Raw genomic sequence first — 22,521 nt, 5'->3', positions numbered from 1 at the left:
ATATAACATTTATTTGCATATGAGATGAAAAACGAATTTAGAAAGACAGTTGCATTTTTGACAACTGAAACAATACGTGAGCTGAGACTTGTTGGTGTACTTAAACAGAAGTTCCGTTAATTTTCTTTAAGAAATTTCATTTGTGAATTTTGTTGCTGCACCATTTAATTAGATAAAAAGTAACACAGCAAGGTCTCTTGTGAGAATGAAAATTTATGTAAAGAGCGTGGACGCGCGTATGGCAGCTGTATGCAGATGACCGAGCCGTATTCTAAATGACGTCACAGCAAGGAAGAAAAAATAGAATGTAAAAAGAAGTACGTGTGCGTAGACCGATGAATGACGTCAGAGAAGGGAGAGGTATTCGAAAGGTATTCGAAAGGTATTCGAAAGGTATTCGAAAGATATTCGAAAGGTATTCGAAAGGTATTCGAAAGGTATTCGAAAGGTATACGAAAGGTATTCGAAAGATATTCGAAAGGTATTCGAAAGGTATTCGAAAGGTATTCGAAAGGTATACGAAAGGTATTCAGAAATCACGTCGGAGAAGGACAGAAATAGACGTCACGCTTTCTGTTCTCTCTGTTCCCCCTTTCTCTGTTTATTAGCAATGAGAGGCAATAAAGAAAGAGGATACTCAAAATCGAAGTAATCAATTATATACAAAAAGTAAATATCATCACTTACAATGATACTATTTAATCTGCAGCTGGAACAGGAAAAATATGGATAGAAGAGATTTTCGAGCTGAGATCTGTTACCTCTTGGCTAGCGAGACTTTAAGAAATAAAACTCTTTCTCTCTGTGAACTCTCAGCGATCCTTAAATGGGGATCCCCTTGTCACATACGGGTCGATCCTCGATAACAAACCCCAAGGTGACCTGTGCTCGTTCTTCGCAGGGAATTTCTTTTCAGGATCTCTCGGCGCAGTAGGACTCGTTGATTGATTTGGTTGGAGTCGATTTCACCTTCGGGTTGATAAGCCGCTGTCACGCTGGAAACGAATAGATTTTCATGCACGCAAAAGAAAGACTCAGATATATTTTGGTTAATTCAAGTTACATATACAAAATATGATATAAACATATAAAATTGTTCAGTTGTCGATTTTTGACAAAACACTATTGAGTCCCAATTACATTTAATTACTTTCAGTTTTGCGGTGCTCCTGGACGGAAAGAGAGGGATGGCGACGACTCTTCGATTAGTATTAGGTTCGTTCAAAACTCAGCTCCAACTACTCCAACTGTCTCCAACTCTCTCCAACTGACGATTTGGGCGGAGGTGTCGGGGTAGATTCGATTGCTCCCTAGACCAATCGCCAGTAAGTACGTCATCTTAGGGGAATTTCCTATTCCCCGTATGTACCTGTGAATCTGCGAACGCTCTCAGTTGTGTTTCTCATGATCGGAAAAGGTTAATCCCATGACCCTCGGTCTGGCATTATGCTCAGAGGCCAGACATCCCTGAGCTGGGGCTCGCTGGCCCGGAAACGAAATTATATTTCGTTATGTTTCTGAAAATGATATCAAATTGTCACTTTTACCAAACAATAAGATTTATATATCGGTTTCATAAAAATAATAAAATTTCTAACTTAACTCTTCCTTGCAGCAGGTCGGTTGCTGTTGCCCAGAAATACAATAATACTTAACTAATAACACGAGCATAGCTCCCCGGCATTCTCCAGAGTTTCTGGAGTCTCAATCTCTCCCAAATGGGGAGCTCTATCGCTCCCGGAGACGGTCACGTCACATCTCTTTCTATTTCTCTCTTCCATGCGTACGTTTGATATTTTCTGTGACCGTTTTACTTGTCATAAATATTTTTTATAAAAATGGTGCCCGATTGAGTTTATCAATAGACTAACAGAGCTTTGGCTTCGACGACGAGACTGTTTTATAAATGAAAATACAACACGACCGTATTGATAATTTCGTAACTGATACTTGTCGTTGATATAATTACATTTTAAAACAACCAAGATATGCCTGGGGCATTTTTTTAAAAAACAGTTTTATTTTATAATTAATTAAGACAACATTTAATGCTACTAATACGTATAGAGATTTTGATCAAATTTTGATCAAATTTTGATGCTAAAATGTGTAAAATTTATTATTAAGGTGTCTTAAGAAGAAATTAAAATTCAGAGAATCGTACTTTGGAAATATGTATGTATTGATATCTAATATCTATTCTTAAAAATAAGAAAATCAGAGGTATCTAGATTTTCGGAAATTGATTTTGCACCAACTTACACAAAACAACAATTAAACTAAATATAGTCCACAGCACACACCCTTAAGCTTGTGTTTCAAAGATCATAATGATCGATTAATTTGTTAAGAGTGAATCTTATGCACAGACATTTATAAACACATACACGTACTTAACTCCGTCTCTCTCTCTCTCTCTCAATATATATATATATATATATATATATATATATATATATATATATATTTGGTAAAACTAGTAATTATTAAAAACTTGAAGAGTGTGCTCAATACTATTGCAGAGCAAATATGTGTTTTATTTTTTTTATTACCGTTTTATCTGTTTGGCTACATATGTTTCCGATGTTGGACCATGTTTACGATCTGACAGCTTCGTCAGGACTCGTAGAAGTATATATATATATATGTATATGATATACATATATATATGTATATATATGTATATATATATATATATATATATCAGAATAATGAGATGAATTAGATTTTTTTTACATGGAGGTCACCACTTATCAAGGCCCAGAAGCCACTCGGGGATAAGGGCTATTTTGTGTACAGTAATCAATGGGATAGTATTGCAGTATTCATTAGTATTGGAGATTTGATAAAGTGTCATTACTTAAGGGTGCGGTTCATCAGGAATTATTTTGTTGTACTTGGAGACATACATGTTGAAGTCAGGAGGGAAACAGGCAAGCAGTAGAGAGTTCCCCAGGCGTGCAGTTCTAAGAAAGAAGCTTCTTTCATGGAATCTACATTTTGATTTAGGCACAGATAAAGAGTGGGGAAAATTATTGACAGTGGTTTCAGCTAGATGGGTGTTTATTTTGAAAGAAAGGCGAGGGGGCACCAGAGATTGGAGCTCAGACGAGCACCTGCCATGGAAATAACGATAAAACAAAGATAGGCTCGCAACATCTCTTCTGTGGGAGAGAGGTTGCAGGGTAGAGAAAAGGGCCCCCCCAAGTAGGCCCCGAAATCTATTTTGTACTCTGTCAAGGCAGGATAAGCTGTTATTAGCAGCTCCTGCCCAGATGTGGCAGCAATATTCCATCCTTGGACATACCTGGCTTTTATATAGATAGATAATTGCATCAGTAGTGAGATATCTTCTGGAGCGGTAAAAGGATCCCACCATTTTTTCAGCGACCTTGGCAACAGACTTGATGTACGTGTTCCATTTCAGATCAGGAGTAAAGGTCAAACCCAGAAGCTTTTCAAAACATGGGTCTACCCCTAGACGAGAGCCATCCATTTCAATTGATGCCAGATGGGGATCAGAGCGTTGATGATGTAAAGACAGGAACTTGGTTTTAGATGCGTTAAAGGTAACCAGTCACTTCTTCCCCCACTGTACCACGCGCTCGAGATCAGAGGAGAGAGAATCAGAGAGAACTTTGTCATTTACGGCCTTTGATGTGTTGCTGTTGATGGTCGTGTCATCAGCATAGATGTCAACGAATGATTTAAGTATGTGTTTTGAGAGATCATTGATGTAGATCAGGAAGAAGGTTGGGACCAAGATGGACCCCTGAGGGAGTCCAGCATCAATACTGCGGGCCTCTGATTTCTGCCCATCAACCCCTACTCTTATGAGCCTATCAGAGACTAATGATTTTATGATTGAGAAAACATTTCCAGTTACACCGTAGCTGGAAATCTTGTGAAGTAAGCCCTTCTGCCATACCTTATCGAAGGCCTTTGATATGTCAAGAATAATTGCCCTAGAAAGGAAGCCTCTGTCGAGAGATTCGCTAATTCTATGAGATATAACCGTTAGCACATCTGTAGATCTAGCAGAACGGAAACCATATTGCGTGTCACTAAGAAGGTTATTTCTCTTGAGGTGGTTGACTACTTCTCTATTTAATATGGATTCCAGCAACTTACTCATAACACACAGGGGACTTATTGGTCTGTACTGTGAGGGAGATGACTTATCACCTGAATTCTTAAATACAGAGCATACTGATGAGGTTTTCCAGGGTGTTGGAAAGCACTTCTCCTTAAGGCAACGCTTAAACAGTTTTGTAAGTATGGCGGCAAGTTAATATTTTGCTAATGATTTTTCCTCTGAGATGAGCCTACATCAACATCCTACAATATTTATTGTATTCTTTGTCCAAACAATAAATTTTTGTTTTGAAAATTATATTTTTTCTGAATGAAATTTTAATAGATGAACTATAAATTATATATATATATATATATATATATATATATATATATATATAGTAATCCACATACAGTACTGTTTCGCTGTCGCAAAGCTCCTCAATGCAGCTAGACAAGCAACTTCCTCAAGCTAGGATTGAAACCCGACCGCCCAAAATGACAGTCAAGGCTGCTCACCATTACGTTATACGGCTGATGCTGTGTGGGCAATGAATAAACGATGTTTTGACATCGTCCAAATGCCTCCGCTCGATTTGTTTACACAAAGAGCGTCGCTGAATACACGAATGGCAGTTAGTATATCACTTCCCGATATGCTCAACCCAATATATATATATATGCATGAAGAAAGCAAAAAGAAAATTAATAGGCAGAGAAATAAATTGTCAAGACGAGAGATTTACTCGTTTCGTTGCGATCAACGAACATTTTCAGAAAAAAAAATGATGATCTGAAATTTATTGACTACCAACACAATAATAGGATAAAGAATACGTGTTACAAAGACGCGAATATAGAGAAAATAGAAAGAAAATAAAAAAGGAAAAGAACACATGAAAACATAGATAAAATGTAACCGAAATCGGAATTCGTTATGGAGTGACGTGACATATTGCATTGTTTAAGTGCGATTTATGCCGTGTTTTGTTAAGAAATAAAAGCTGAGCGTCATCATATTGGTGATGATTGAATGATTACAGCACTTGTTGCCATTGCGGTGCGTGAGAGACGATTCAGTCTTGATGAAGGTGCAGTTCATAAAAAGTAAAATTTTAGGTAAATCTGTTCCTGTGTATAATTAGCGTGTTAGGATTGTTGTGCTTAATGGCTCGGTTATGTTTGTAAATGCGTTATTTTACATAACTGACGGTCTCACCGCTATAAAACATTGAATTTCGTAAGCAAATTTTATTTCGTATATACTGTCTAGGGAGGCAGGGTCCTTAGAGAGTAAATTAAGGCGTGATTTAGTGTTAAGTAAATCATTAATTGTTTTAGACGTAGACTTCACTATTTCTATGTCAAATTTGAATTGTTTTGAGGAAATAGATATAAGATTATTGAGGTGAACAATACAAGATTTATTTATTATATAATCCCTATTACTATATATTCCCTCTGTTTTACATTTCTTTCTTTATGTGTTGATTTCTGACAGCTTGGAGGTATAATACCAGCCTACGACTGTGTTCGCCTCTTCTGAATGACACTTCCTTCACTGATGATTACATAGAACACAAGTGTCTGTGAATATGAAAATAATTTAGATTAAAATATTAAAATATATTATTGTCCTATCATACGAGGGGCGTGCAATAAGTAATGCCCCTGACTCACTTCCCATAGCAGTAGAGCAACGAAACTTGTCACAGTTATTAGTCTTTCTCTACAGTGAAAGGTCAGGAGAGTAGGGAGGGTGGGGTAGGATTTCATAACCACACGCCCGTGCTTCTGATCTGGCGACATGCGAGTTGTGGACCGGAGTGTTGTCCAGCAGGAGGAAGGTACCTTTGCTGATCTTGCCCCGCCTATTGATTTTGATAACTTCTCTTAATTTTCTCAAAAGTGAAGCATAATAGGCTCCTGTAATTGTGGTACCCTTTGCCAGGACATCTGTCATCACTACTCCGTCCTGGTCCCAGAAGACTGTGAGAATGACCTTGCCAGCGGAGGGCTGCCCTCTTGCCTTCTTTTGAGGTGGTGAGTCCAAGTGGTTCCACTGAATTGACTGGGCCTTGATCTCTGGATCATAGTGATGGACCCATGTTTCATCCTGTGTAATAAATCTTTTGAAAAACTTTGACTCATCTTCTTGGCACATCTCCAAATTCATCCTCGAGCACTCGACACGTTCTCGCTTCTGGAATAGTGTGAGCAATCTGGGAATCCATCTGACAGACACCTTATGCATATGCAAATGGTCATGAATGATACTTTCCACGGACCCTGTACTAATCTTGACATCTTGGGCTATTTGGCGATTAGTAATGCGCCGATCTTCCAAAATGGCAGCCTTAACTTGACGGACAGATGCCTCATCAATGGCAGAAGGGGGGCGTCCAGGTCTGGGAGCTGTTTCCACAGACTTCCGGCCATGTTTGAATTTACGATGCCAGCGTTTTACAAGGTCATATGATGGGGCATTATCACCATAAGTTTCTTTCATTTCATCAAAAGTCTCCTGTGGTGTGCGTCCTTTCAAATACAAAACCCGGATCACTGCTCGACATTCAACAGGCTCCTATTTCACACCTGACTCAGTTCAAACACCTGTAAAACAGGAACCACAATTAGTTCAGAGCTGTAATTTGCCACATACCCCGTAGAGATATAAATCATTGCACATGCAAAATTTCAGCTAGATCAGATAACTGGAAGTGGGTCAGGGGCATTACTTATTGCACGCCGCTCGTATATATATATATATATATATATATATATATATATATATATATATATGCTAGAATGAGCACGAGCCTTGTAAGTAGTTTGGCATTGAGGAAAACGAGAAAATACAACATGCCAAGATGAGGGAGAAGATTAGTAAATAATATGTACGCCATGTGAGGAAGATCTGCAAAACACAGCTTACAAATAAAAATAAAATAACTGCCATCAACCAGTTTGCTATGCCAGTAATAACATATACATCATTTTCATCAACATAGGGCAACTATTGTGAGCACAGGCCAGTATCTGAAAAGCTCACAGAAGCACACCCTCTCAGTAGTATACAAACATCAAGAGACACGAGCCAGCAGAACAACATCAGTCACCCAGCTGGCCAAGCATTTTGGTCAGGGATGTCTCACAGATGAGGATGAGGCACCAAACAAGCCTGCCACAGAAATAGTAAGTAAGAGCCGACAGAAATATACCGAGACCTTCCAGAGGATGAACCTTAAAGAATAGGACCAGCATCAGCGTGCAAAGTATTTTTTGGGGGAACTCTCAGGAATACATAGACAAAGAATGTTCCTTGGACCAGCTCAAGAGGGGAGTCCTTCACCACGATCAGGAAAGGGTTATAATGGCTGCTTAAGATCAGGGATTGATGAACAATGCATTCAAGATGACAGGTATCAGTAATGACCACAAATGAAGGTTCTGCCATACAGAATTGGAAAGTGTGAGTCATCTGATATCAAGTTGCAATGTTCTTTTGGGAGACGCCTACTATACAGCGAGACATTATGGAGTATGTAAGTAACTCCACTGGACCATTTGTAAAAAAATAAACATCCAGTGTAGCAGCAAGTCCTGGGAACATCAACCTGAAAGAACAGTTGGAAATGACTTATATATCATACATTACGACGATGTACTGCCTACAGCCACCTACCTTGAAAATGCTGCTGTAACACCTGACATAGTTATATGGAATAAGTCAGAAAAAGTGGCAACCTTGGTTAAAGTGAGTGTCTCTAATAATGGCGGTTTCAACAGAGCTTAAAGAGAGGAGCAGACCAAATATCAAGTTCTCATGTATGATATGAAAAGAAATTGGAATCTTAGGGAGATATCAATCACACCAGTTATTATAAGTGCCACAGGGCTTATGAAGAAGAACTTGAAATCCTACCTAACTAATATGACTGGTGAACCAAGTGCAAAAGAGATCCAGATAATTGCACTTAAGGAAACAGAGAGGATACTAAAAAGAGCTCTCGGTTGGTGTTACAATATTTTTGTACTATAATGGGGTATGATTTCGCACAGTTGGGGGATTCTATTTATAAATGATGCTGCCAGGAAATGACGAATCGAATTAATTCACGTTCTGTTACAAACCAATCAGCAACCAGAATTACTCCATAATATATATAATGTTGAATTGCGTACTTTGCAGCATATGTTCGAGTGTGAAGTTCTGTGTAAGTTAAATATTATGCCTAATTTGTCTTTATAGCTTGGAACAAGAAATACTTTTCGGCTATCCGAGTTTTCTGATTTTCGAGGTATTTTCAATTCGAACATCAATTCCTTGAACAATATGGCCACCGAACTGTGATCAAGTACGACTTTATCTTTCTCACAAAAATGTTTCAGCTTACTTTTGGTATATTATGAAAGAATTGAGTTCGGAACGCATAATTTTTCGAATTAGACGACATGTATCCACGCAGCTTGTAAATCATAGATGACACGAACCAACGTATAATGTGTTAGTTACCTACTACAATATTTGCCCTTGTTATTAGATTAGAAGTCACCCTCGTTTTCGGATTTGAACCTAAACTCCTTATTGGATTTGGACCATCCTAATTTTTAGGCTTGAATCCATCATCATCATTGAATTTGAACCCATAATCTTTATTGGATTTGAACCCTTCATCGTCATTGAATTTCAACCCATGATCACTATTAAATTTAAATCAATTATCGTTATTGAACTTGAACCAATCATCATTGAATTTGAATTAATCATCGTTATTAAATTTGAACCCACTTTTGTTATTGAATTTGAATTAATCGTCTATTGAATCTAACCCATCAATATTTTTAGATTCCCAAAACCCTCGTCATTGGAACTAATGTTTGTTTTTGAATTTGAACTTACTTTCTTTATTCGATTTGAAATCACAATCGTTATTGGATTTGAATTCACCGTATGTTTTTGATTTGAATCTATACTTGTTTTTGAATTGGAATCCATCTCCGGTATTGGATTTAAACGTACCCTCCTTTTGGATTTGAACTCATCATTTTTGGGGAATTTGAACCAAACTTCGTTATTGGATTTACACTTACATTTTTATTGGGTTTTAACTCACCCTAATTGAGATATTTTATTTTATTTATTTGCTTGGTTTTAGTTTATTGTATGTTTTCAGATTTTAATAATGCATTGGCAGGCTTACTATGAAGAGCATTGACAAGAAGGCAAAACACAGAATGAAAATAACCAAACGGATTCAACACATTCTTTCCAGATTAGGATCCACAAGATTCAACGAATCACAATAGTATCAAACATATTTGTTGCGTAGATATTGAAAGAAAAGCTGCAATCTGTTTCTGTGAACAATCTTTTAAAATTCTTTGTTTCGGATTCGAGAAGCTCATCGTCGGCATCTGCGGTAGATGCGAAGTTTCACGCCTTGGAGGTGTTCGAATGTTGGACAGATGTTTTTGTGTGGCATTGATTTGCAATTTAAAGAGAACAAAATGAAAAGGAAGCAAAAAGAATGAACAAAAAAAGAAGAAAATCTCATCTAAAGGAAAACGCATTCAAATGATGGCAGAGTAAACGGAAAGATCTTTTCATCGCGAAGAAGAAATATATTGATGGATGGTTTGTACGGAATGATACATTCTTACCGATCGATACAATGGGCACAAAGATACATCAATAGTTTTGACCTCAATGAAAGATCTAAACTGTAAAATGACAAACAAAACAAAGAGCGCACACACATATACATATACACATATACGCATCACACACTACACGCTTCCATATATATATATATATATATATATATATATATATATATATATCGGTGGTATTCTGAGACAAAACAACTAAGGTCACTCCCAGACTTATTACACTAAAGTTCTGTAAATTTTATATAGAAAATCTGTTCAGCCGTTTCGGAGTCTATCAGGAACTCACTCACACACACAGACAAATTGCATTTATATAATTGTAGAGATTTTATATATATATATATATATATATATATATATATATATATATATATATATATATATTATTTGTATTAATTGAATTATTCGCACTATTTGAGTATTACTCTCACAAAATTTCCGCTGATGTAACCTCCGGCCTTCTTAAGGTGTGTTTTGTCAAACTCGGGCATTTTTTTGTCCAATTTGTACGGAATTTCGAAAGGAACTCTCGTTTTATTAGGCAATGTCTTGAGCAATTTTCAGCTATATTATTCCCATATATATATATATATATATATATATATATATATATATATATATATATATATATATATATATACGGGGGGGACAAAGAAGAATTAGAAGAATTCTTTAAATACAGACTTATCGAGATAATAAAAAGCTCAAAAATTGAGATGATTCTTAGAAAGAAAAAGAAAAAAAAACAGCAATACGCAATTATTATTTACTATACGATATAAATTTAATTATCTATTCAATAAGGAAGTTACATCATTAGGAATAAGTGATATAAATGCTCTTTATACCTTGGTATTTCGGAACCTAATGCTTCTCATCAGAAGAGGAGAAGCGTGCTAGGTAGGAAATGTAACGTCTAGCGATAAGCACATTAGGAACGAAATATTGAGATATCTGAGGGAGAGGGTAATAAGTAGTGATGCGGACGGAGGAAAACTGGAAAGCTTAAGTGATTAAAGCGGTATGTCATCGATACCTCAATATTTCGTCCCCAATGTGCTTATCGCCGTACGTAACTTTTTGAATCTGTTAACTAACACTACCAGCCCTCTTCCAATGAAAAGCATTAGGCTTCGAAATACCTACGTATAAAGAGCATCTATATTCCTTAATCCTCATGATGTAATTTCCGTATTGAATGTATGATTGAATTTATATGCCTTAGTATATATCTTTATATTGTCTTTTTTTCCCTTTTTCTTTCTCTCTTTCTGTATATAGACGGGGTGAAACGATAGTTGTTGCTCTAAAAAAGACGACATGATTCCATTTCTTTGGCTCAGTGGTTTGTGGAAGTTCTGCAACCTGTGCGCGAGCTATATACCACGCACTGTATCCCTGATTCTTTTTAGTTTGTTGATTATGTACGTGGGTTGGATTCTAATGCAGAGACGTCTTTTATGTGCTCTTTTGATGTCTCTAGTCTCTTTACCAACATCCCGTTAGATGAGACTATACGTATATGTACTGACGCGCTTTACGATGGTCGCCTGACTGCTCCACGTTTTTCTAAAGAGATTCTTATTGAACTCATTTTAATGTGAACAAAATCGGTGGAATTTAGTTTTTGTGATATTATGTACTGTCAGGTCGACGGGGTTTCAATGGGGAGTCCGTTGCCCCCAACTTTAGCGGATATTTTCGTCGGATACAATGAATCCGTTCTGTTTAACTCTATAACAAAACCCACTGCATATTGCAGATATGCTGACGACACTTTTGCTGTTTTTCCATCGCAAAGTGAAGCGTCGATATTTTTTGATAGGTTGAATTCTTTGCATGGAACTCTAAAGTTTACTATGGAAAATGAGAAGAAAAATTCGCTTCCCTTCTTGGATGTCCTTGTCGAACGTTCAAGGAGGGGGGTTTCTCACTACAATTTATAGGAAGCCGACATTTACTGGCCTATATGTGAACTGGTTGTCTTTTGTACCAAAATCACGTAAGGTCGGCTTAATTAATAGTTTGGTACATAGAGCCCTCATGATTTGTTCACCGAACAGATTGGATGCCGAACTCGATAAGATCAGGGAAATATTCATCAATAATGGTTATCCTGTTGACCTTATTGATGACTGTATTTTCAAAAAGGTTGAATATTTTAAATCCCCTAAAAAGGTTGGACCTTTGAAATGCCCGGTTTATTTAAAAGTACCGTGGATTGGGGAAAAGAGTAACAGACTTTCCAAACAGATTCGTAGAAGTATTTATGATTGCTTTTATTCTGTGTCCTTGCGTTTGGTATATACTACGAGACCTGCATTTCATTCTTTTCGCAAGGATAGTTTGCCTTACATCAAAAATAGCAATATTTTATATCAATTCAAATGCCAGTGCGATGGTGGTTATGTTGGGCGAACATCCTTGCATCTTTTGACTCGTATAAACCAGCATGTTCCATCGAAGATCAGACAAGGGAGGGTTGGATTTGGTAGTCTCCCTCCTTCTGCAGCCTTGGACTCTGCTATTGGCCAGCATTTAGTTGACAACCCGTGCTGTGCCGATAGATATAAAATAGAAAGGTTCGAGGTGCTACATAGAGCGGACTCCAGAAACCATTTAAAGATTTTGGAGTCCGTCTCTATTGCGGTGCGTCAATCTTCTTTGTGCCGGCAGAAAGAAACATCTAACGCATTGTTTCTCTTTGGGGAACTTTGAATCTTTTCTCCCATTTTTTCCCCTCGTTGTGCCAATATTTTAATCGTTTTTTAAACGTTAATAAACTTTATTTTAGTGTCCCCGTATTTTTGGCACATTCAATAGTTCCCCATCAGAACTCTTTACTTTCGACATAGTATTATTTTACGCTATCGATTTCCTCCTGATGAGATGATAGCTGAAAGAGCTCTCGAGAGACTTCCGCCCATTATATTTAAAACTGTATATAAATTCTGTACCTCTAAACATTTATATATATATATATATATATATATATATATATATATATATATATATATATATATATATATATATATCTTTGTTATCTGCCTTTATATTTGGTGTCTTTAAAACCCCCATCCAATATTTTTGCTGATGAGGAGACTTTGTTTCAAAAAACTATATGTTAAAATTATTGTCCATGACTTAACGTCTATCTCAATAAAAACATCGTTTCCGAAACGATCGTACACTTTATTGGCTTTGTTGTGTTCCTTCATATGAAACCGATTTTTAATTTTTAATTTTAATTTTAATTATAAACTAGACTACCCGTGACCCGTTGGGTCAGTATGTTATATTAACTATGGAATTCATGTATGAGCGTGACACTTGTGACGTAAAGAAAATAGTTTTTTTTTGACATAACAGAAACATATCTATGAAAGTATATTAAAATGAAAAATCAGCAGCAAAATCGCACATGAACCTACCGATTAGAAATATAAAAATGAAAAACCTATATTGGAATCCTTCAACCAAGTTATAGAAACTTAAAATCTAAAAAAAAAAAATAATTAATAAAACCTGAAGCAAAAAATAAAACCTAAATAAATAAAATAAAATAAAACTAATATTGAAACAGATTAGCAAATGTGTCAACAAATTAACCGTTCTCACACAACTATTTTGTATCTAGAAATGTAAACAAAAAATAAAAAAAGATGGAAGGAAGGAAAAAGGACGTATAGAGAGTAGTAGTAGTAGTAGTAGTAGTAGTAGTAGTAGTAGTAGTAGTCTTGGCTTTACTACGATTGTTCTTATGTTTGCCAACGGGTTAAAGTTGTTTAGTTGTAAGAAAATAGCGACAGTATAGTTGTAATAAAGAATAGTTGCAAAGCACCCCCAGTGCGCAGGTCAAAATCTGCAAAAGAAGCGATTTGTGTTTATTTGCTTACGTTGTTATGGGTTAATGTTTATGTGCGCACGCGCAACCGGATGTCGTAAACCGGAAAGTGGGTTACATCACTCGTTACAAGGTCTTTTGAGTTTTATAATTATATAGATTATCAATCAGATTACTGAATATATATATATATATATATATATATATATATATATATATGCTATAAAAATAATTTGTTTTTATTTGAGATTTTCGTAGGTTTTATATCTAGTTGTTCCCGCTATTTTGTCAAGTTATGTGTGGATTTGGTTTTTGCGTATAAAATCTTCAGTTTTGTATTTACACACATTGTGTCCCCAACTCATGACACTCAAAATCACATTCCTCCGAAATTAGTGCTTTTTTATGATTACTTGCATATGAGTAACCAAATTTCACATTACTTTGCGAAACCTGTCAGCATATAATCAGGCGTGGCCGCCATTTGCTTTTTCATTCTTGTCTGTAAGCGAATGTTACAAGATATACAAACTCATCCAAACATTTTAGAGACGTCACTTTCGTACCCTTATTACTTGCTATGAATGGCGACAAGTAATTCTATTAAATTTTGGAAGTCATATTCTAAACCGATCAGTAAGCAAGAATTCAAACATCTTAGAAAATAGTTATTTTGTTTTCCCTGATACTTTGTTTCTTACACGGGCAGTAGCAAAACGACAAATGTATTTATGAGTATTGTACAATTAGTCTATATTTAATTACTTAAAAATTAATAAAATGCCAATAAAATAATTATTTCAAAGCATAAAATCTATTTAAAAACTTAATTTTGTTTCTTTACGTGTGTTGTGGTGCCATTATGGCTTATAATGAATTCTTCCTCCTACTAAAAAGACGAGTAGAATATACCTCTCGTCATCATGCACAAGTTATCCACACTTAACCGTCAAACTTACATACAACAACTATCTTTATTTTTGTATTTGTCTTGGATTTCAATATATTACGTTTCCATTAAATACACACTTGTGTCTTTCTTAATAATCCTTACCGGACAACAACACTGGCAACGAGGATTCGAACCTATGTCACATAACACTGGCGACGAGGATTATTAAAAAACTTTTATTGAAGAACGTTAAAAAGAAGGAATGTGTGGAAGCAAACAATGAAATCTCTTGAGATTCCCAAGAGATAAAAATACGGTCGTATAAAAAATCCATAAGTTGTATTCTGTTTTTCTTTTATTTAAGTGAATTTCCCTTTTTTCTTTCAAGGAAGTCAGCGATTACATTACTTTATTCCGGCTGTTAATTTGTAACATAAATTCTGAAGTACGGAAGGTCGTTTGTTTTAATGGTGCTGCTCCTAATTAATCCAATTTCTTTAAATTGAGAAGGATTAACACCAATCACATTCAGACTTCTACTAAAAGCTTATTTAATTGAAAAAAAAAACATTATCTAAAATATAAACCAAATGACACTCTACCTGAAAGCTTACCCTTCAAACTCCTTGGCTTAACATTCACAGGAACATAAACTGGAACAAATACATTGAGAATATTGCCAAGGCTGCTGCAAATAAGGTGAGATCCCTCTCTCGTGCTATGCACTTCCTCACACTAGAGAGTATCTTATATAGAACCACAATTTGCTTAGGCATGAAGTATTGTTGTCATATCTGCATCTACTACTGGTATTTTCATTTTAGATAGGATCATAAAGGAGTCACAACACTAATAGATCCCCTAAACAACACTAAAAGCTCCGACCTATGTCTCATCGTCGCACTGTTGCATTCCTGAGCTTGTTTGACAAATATCACATTGTAATGCATTCTGAAAACTCATAGCACTTGTACATTATTGACGCACGTACTCCCGACTAACTCGGCTAGCAGCAAAATACTACTCCTTCAATGTTCAGGCCCCTAAATGCCAGCTTCTAGCCTAATAGCTTCTTCCCTCGAACTACTCAACTCTGGATTTCCGCCGCTATTTCCTGCTTCTTTGACTATATAAATATTTAAAAGTTTAATTATCATGTGAACAGACATAGCAAAAAAATATCATACGTGTGATAAAGTGTTGAAATGGAACACATTTGGTAGCGATACTTTCGTAATTTCGAAAATGGCGTTCATCGCTTTTAAATTCGAACTCTTCAGTCAAAACTAGATTAAAAGAAAAAAGAATAAGCGCATATTTCTTTTGAACAGATGTTTGCGTTTGGAATAAAAGTATTGAATTTAAACTAGATTTCGCGATTCTATTGATGAAAAAAAGTATGGGTACCGCCTTAAAATGATCAATACCCTTAAAGTAAACAAAACGTTATGTAAAAACGATTCTTTAATTTCCAATCAGTAATAAGGTATGTAAGTAGATATTGATGGATTGATAGATATGTCGAACCCTATCCGTTGAGATCGATATTCATATGGGCAGTATATGCGATCATGAAAAGAAAAAGGATGCATTAATAGACTTCGGCAACGATAGATAGAAAAGGATGAATGGTGGCCGTTAAATCGATAGTCGGATGGTTCGGTACGAATCGGAAAAGATAAAATGGTGGATGAAAAAAAAAAGCGCCTCATGGTTGGATGGAACCTAGACAAGGGTAGATTGATTGAATGAAATTGATGAATCGACACATCAACGAGTTTTCAGATATGATAGATTATAAGCATAACAAAGCAGAAATCGATGAATCCCTAAGCAACTGATGGAGGTGCTTTTTTCCGCATTACATGGACTAGGTCTAACATGGAAGCATTTACACGTCCTCTGGAAAAATTATCGACGGTGATTGTCCACTTTTTTGTTCGTTCACTTTGTTTCATTTTACTTTAGGGAGTCTTTCCTGGGACTAGCACTTGATATCTACATTAATATAAATAAAACAGATGTGTGTGTTCTTGGTTCTGTATAAATATTTAACCGCTAAACTCTTAAACTACTGGCCAATTAATACTGAAATTAATAGGAAATAATAATTATACACCAAGGATGATTTATAGCGAGTAAAATCTTTGTTTGGATGGATGAATAACGCGTACAGTAATATATTGGCAAGTTGGAAAGCAAAATGTTCATTCAACTTGCCGATATTTCTATTAGTTTACGCATGCGTAAAATAATAATGTCTAACAGTGGAAATTTTATAATTTTTTTTATCTATCTATCTATCTATCTATCTATCTAGTGAGATCCAACGGTAGGGAACGTGGATAAAGCGATAGATTTTTTGGTTTCAATTTTAGCTGATGGCACCAAAGTCATTTCTTTTTTTAAACTTTGGAAATCAGTACTATATATATATATATACATATATATATACATATATATATATATATATATATAGTAAAATTTATCGCTCTAGAGTTAACTCGATTGGCAGATAAATGTTATAAAATTTCCACTTCATATATATATATATATATATATATATATATATATATATATATATATATATATATATATATATATATTCAGTAGAGAATTGGCCTCTCTATTAATCATACGAAATCTGCATGAATTAAATTTAAGCGTATTTTCAGACCGGCAAGGTTACGCATCCCTTCCTGCTAATCATAAAATATAAATTTCCAAACGTTTCATTAAAGTTTTCTTTTACCTGTTTATATCCGAAACTATTACTACTGCTATTATTGCCTCCTTGTACAATGTTTTAATGCTCAATTTAGTTTATTATACTGCTAGTGACTAATGTACTATATTTCAAGATTTAATTCAGGTGGGGATAGCGTATTGTCTATTCTTTTTCCACGAGACAGTTCTTCCACGCGTCACCCATTTATTTTTGGAGCGTGGGACTAATGTTTCCATACTGGCAAAAAAAAGAAAAGAAAAAAGAAAATGGAATGAATTAATAAGGAGTGCAATTTTTGGCATTTGTTTAAAGAAAAAATAAAGTGTGGGATGTTGGCAGATGGTATGACAACACTTGCAAAAATATTTCATAAGATAATTATTTTTAATTTATTATGAAATAGAATGACTGAATTTGTTAGATGAAGTACAGTGATTTTTAGATCGTAAATTGCTTCAACCATTTCCGGAACTGACTCTTTATACATCCCATCTCTCTTAAAAATATATATGAAATAAGTGATCTTTTGATTGTAAACTTCTTCAACCATTGCCGCAAGTTACACTGTACACCCCACTCTTAAAAGATATATAAGAAATAAAGTGATTTTCAGATCGTATACGGCTTCAGCCATTTCCATGACTAACTCCAAAGCATAGCATATGTTCTCCGCATTCTAGCGAACTCATCCCCTCTCAAGAAAGTTTTGGTAATTTCTGTCATGAACGCAGTACGCATATAACATCTTAACTATTACTAAACAAAGAAGAATAAAATAAAGTATGGGAAAATTGTCTTGTGAGAACAAAGCGAACGCTATTCCCCCTACCCTTGCCTAAACAAAAACAGGAAATAATACCTAGGAGATTGCTTTGTGATCACAAAACAGATACTATACTTCCCATCCTTGCCTAAAAACATTTATAATCCCTGGAGGCATCCAGAGCACTTTTTAAAGCAACACATTCGTGGTTCATTTTCCCTCCCCAACTCGTGACGTCATTAACGGAAGATGACTCTGCAGTTTTCTCAAAATATATACATAAATACACTGTAATATTATAAATTTATTACACAATAACATAAAAAATCCAGGAAAAAACAAACCCCGCCCAACAGAAATTAACCTAGTTTACCATCACAGAACACCATCAATTGATTGATCAATTTACGCGATTTTTGGAATATAACATCTTTGTTTCGCGTTGAGTACGTACATTGAAAAATTTCTCCATATTTTTGTTTTTTGTTAGGTAGTAGCGGCAGTTGTAGCAGTGGGGCCGTTGGTCATAGTGGCGGCGGTGGTGCCAGCGATAACATACTGGCTGGTGAGGACTAACTTATCTTAAACAATTGTTTATTGTAATTTTTTAATATTCCATTTTCATTCTAAGGGAAGTTAGGTCAGGACTATTTGGAATATTCCATTTTCACTGTAAGGGATGTCTAGGACGATAATGGTCGAAGATAATAAGCGTATTAATATATAGATATAGATAATAATTCATAATTATATATAGTGAGTTTTTGCATGGAATCAACGTTGCTTCATGTTTTTAAATATTCTAGTGGTACTGGGTTTGCTAATCAGCCAATCAAATTCGTTGTTATTCACACACCCATTTATCGTAGCCAATGGGCATACGTTTATCAGGCAAGGGCTCACTAGACCTATAATTCACCTGTTTCCTTCTTCTTTTTGGCGGGGATCCAAGTAAATATTTTATTTCATAAAGGCTGAAATGATAACAATTAAAATGAGCTTTCATTTCTTATTTGTTGACATTGAATTATAATTCTACAAGATATGTTCTAAATTTCAGTCTCGGCGGTGATCGCATATTTGGCGACGTCGAGCGAAGTTGTCGATTAATATGGCACATGTTCCCATTGTTATGCCACGGATCTTCTGAGTAATGACTGCGAGATTCACTTCACAGAGGGTGGTGACCTTTGACGGGCGTCATCTGTTCATTCAAATCTCAAGAACACAAAAAATTCTTACTGTTAACCTAATAGACAGAATTGAGCTTCCTTGTAGGCCAATCACTCTGCTAATATTATTGCTAATGCCATCTCATTTCATGATTGTCTTTATTTCTTTGTTTTTACAAATCAGGATAACGGTTACAGATTGATTGGGTTTGGTTGTTTTCTTTTCCGGGTTATTTAATGCAGGGTCTGATAATTTTGGTACAAGGTTTTATGTTTTCAGTTCTGTATACCTTCAAATATTTATTCGTGGTGATTGATTTTATTTGATCTTTTTTGTTTTTTTTTTAGATGAAAATTATTTTTGACTTTGCAGAATACGACCGAGTTTCGCAAAAAGACTGGAAAAACAACACTATCAATTTTTTATGCATTTTAATCAGGTAAGCCGGTATCTTTAAACAGCCTGATCCGACAGCATCAGAAAAAGAGATTTTCAGTTGATCAATGACCACCACAACGTGAGCGCTTAAATCAATGAGTTGAATGAGCATACGATTACTTAAACGAAATCGATTATCTTCGAGGACGACTATACTGCGCTGTTAATTTTTTTTATGGGAGGGGCAAGAATTGGAACTCTGTCGCATATCTACCATGGACAAAACGATATAGAAGAAAGAGGCTGGCCACATCTCTTCTGTGCGAAAGAGGCTGCAGAGAAGAGAAAAGATTATCCCTGAATAGAATATGAAGTTAGTATTCTGTCTAGACAAAAATGAGTTCCATGAGTGGCATATTCTATTAACGCTTAAAAGTAAAGAATAATATCATTAAATTTGTCATGTTTCTAAGATAAAAACTTATCTTGCGGATATTTTGTTTTAAAAAAAATATATTTTATTTTGCCTAGTCATAGAAGTAGGGATTTTTCAGCCCGTATTATTCGCATAATGGAAAAAAAAGAAAGACATTTCCAATCGTTTTCATTGAATACATACTATATCCACCAGAGATAAATTTAACGATAAACTGCGGCATTTCTATTCGCTACGCATTTATATATATTAGCCAATTTAGGAACTTGTTACAGAATGTGGGTGTAGACCGAATTGTTAGGCATGGATCAAAAGATACTAAAGGAGGTAAAAACAGGAAACATAACCATGGGATGAAGACTACAAAAGCCTACCACAAAATTCCTTAAGCATAGATAATTGAATTCTTTAAATGTAAACGATATTTGACAAGATTATAAATATTATTCAGAAAGCAATGGAAATACGGAAACTGAAACTTGCAGCTGAAAGATAACACTTGACAAGGAGACTCGCCATCACCACTACTTTTTATCATAAACATGACATCACTCACCTATCTACTTCAGAAATACCGAATACAAGTTTAAGGAACAAAGAATAAACCGCCTCATACATATAGATGATCTGAAGCTATTTGCGAAAAGCAAAGAAGTGGAAAAGTTTATAAATACAACCAGAATATCCAGGCAGGACATTGGAATGGAAATTTGAATGGAAAAGTTTGTACTGCTAAAAATAAAACGCCGAAAAATAGATACATCAGATGACATGGAACCGCCCCACCTAGAGAAGATAAGGGCGCGTAGTAAAAATCTATGTACAATATATAGGGTGGAACGATAAAAGTGTTGCCCAAAAGAAAATAACACTAAAGCTTTAATTTAAAACTGTATTGAAAAAATAAATTCAGGTAATTTGATTATGTAATGTAGCTGACATCAATTAAATATAGCCGCCTTCAGCCTCAATCATCATCTCAATATGTGTTCATAACTGGGAGTATGCCTTTTCCACAAGCGCCGGCGGGAGCTCCACAAATACTCAGCAGATGGCGGCGATCAGGCTGGCTTTGGTATTGTGAGAGGCTATGTTGGTGATGTTCCCTCCATATGACCAAACGAAGTTCAGCAGGTTCAGGTCGAGGGAGGAGGGGGCAATGAGAGAAGTTACAAAATCGTAGTACTCCTTCTGAAGCAAAACCTGGGTTTTTAGACTAATTGGCCCGCACCTAGTCCTGCTGCCACACCCAGGGCCTACCAGCAGCCACTTGATTGCACCAGGAGATCACTATACTCTTCAGCATATCCAGGTACATTTTTGTGTTGACTTTCAAGCCGACTTCGAAGATGTAAAGTGGCATGATGTGGGCCTCACCTGAAACTACACCAAAGACCATAACCGTGGCTGGAAACTTTGTTTTAAACACTCTGGTAAGGTTTCTATTATTCGTGGCAATCCAGCGATATATTTTGAGTGTACTGACAACGGTCCTGTTGTCATAACTTGAATTGGTGGAGAATATGAGTTGTACAGCGGCACATCTCCGATCTCGCTCGTTGGATAATTGTTTTACTCCCAGACATGATAGAAGGCTCCTATCTCCTATCGCTCTTGGGATTTGTACACAACTGGCCAACTAGTAGATGGTCTGCAACAAAAATAAAAAAAAAGAAAAAAAAAAGAAAAGAAAACCGATTTTTATCAAACGAAAATAGAATCATATCGTTTTTATGGCGACAATTCTATCCTCTCAGAATGTATTTTATATTGGAGACAAAATCACCAAAGAATAAATATATTAAATTTATTAAATAATTTGTAATAATGTTTCTGAAATTTTGAGATGATGATCAATTCTTTGTATTTTTTTTATTATTTAGACTACTGTTCTCATCTTGAGTGTTATTATCATAACGTTTCTGTCGATTAAACCTCTGACCTTCTTTGGTCTTAATTCGACAATATACACATGAAGAAGGTCATAGATTACATTGGCCGAAACGTTGTGCAAATAAAACTCAAGAGGAGAACAGTAGTGCGAATAATCCAAATAATGCAACTTTTATTCAATCTAGAGATATTTTCAAAAGAAATTATTCAAATTGGAATATCTTTGTAAAAATACGACGGACGTTCCAAAGGTAATGCCTCCTATGTTTTATTACACCCGAATGGATCAGAACGGGATTCCAAATTGCATTGTTATAATGACTGATCTTATACATTCATGACCTGAAAGTGTCATCTCTCTATTGCAAATATAAACGGTGTGAGGCTCTAAGAAAACAACCACTGTCATCGTGCGTCAGAAGCAGAGAGTCGTCATTGAATTTTTGGCAAAAGTGGCATTGAGAATAGTAGTGTCTATGTAGAAAAATAAACGCTGGAAGCACAAAATGTTGATCGATTTAATGGTACAATTTCCGCCTTTGCAGCTCTTTAACTTTTTTGAGTTAAAAATCGGAAGTTTTACTCTTGGAACGACCTTCGTGTGATTAAAGTTTTTTTTCTCTTCTAATATACGAACTCGTGTTATATGAAATCGAGTTTTATGTTA

Source organism: Euprymna scolopes, chromosome 10, assembly GCF_053919585.1.
Source record: "Euprymna scolopes isolate OS-2025 chromosome 10, ASM5391958v1, whole genome shotgun sequence".
NCBI lineage: Eukaryota > Metazoa > Mollusca > Cephalopoda > Sepiida > Sepiolidae > Euprymna > Euprymna scolopes.
This window is presented reverse-complemented; position numbering follows the sequence as displayed.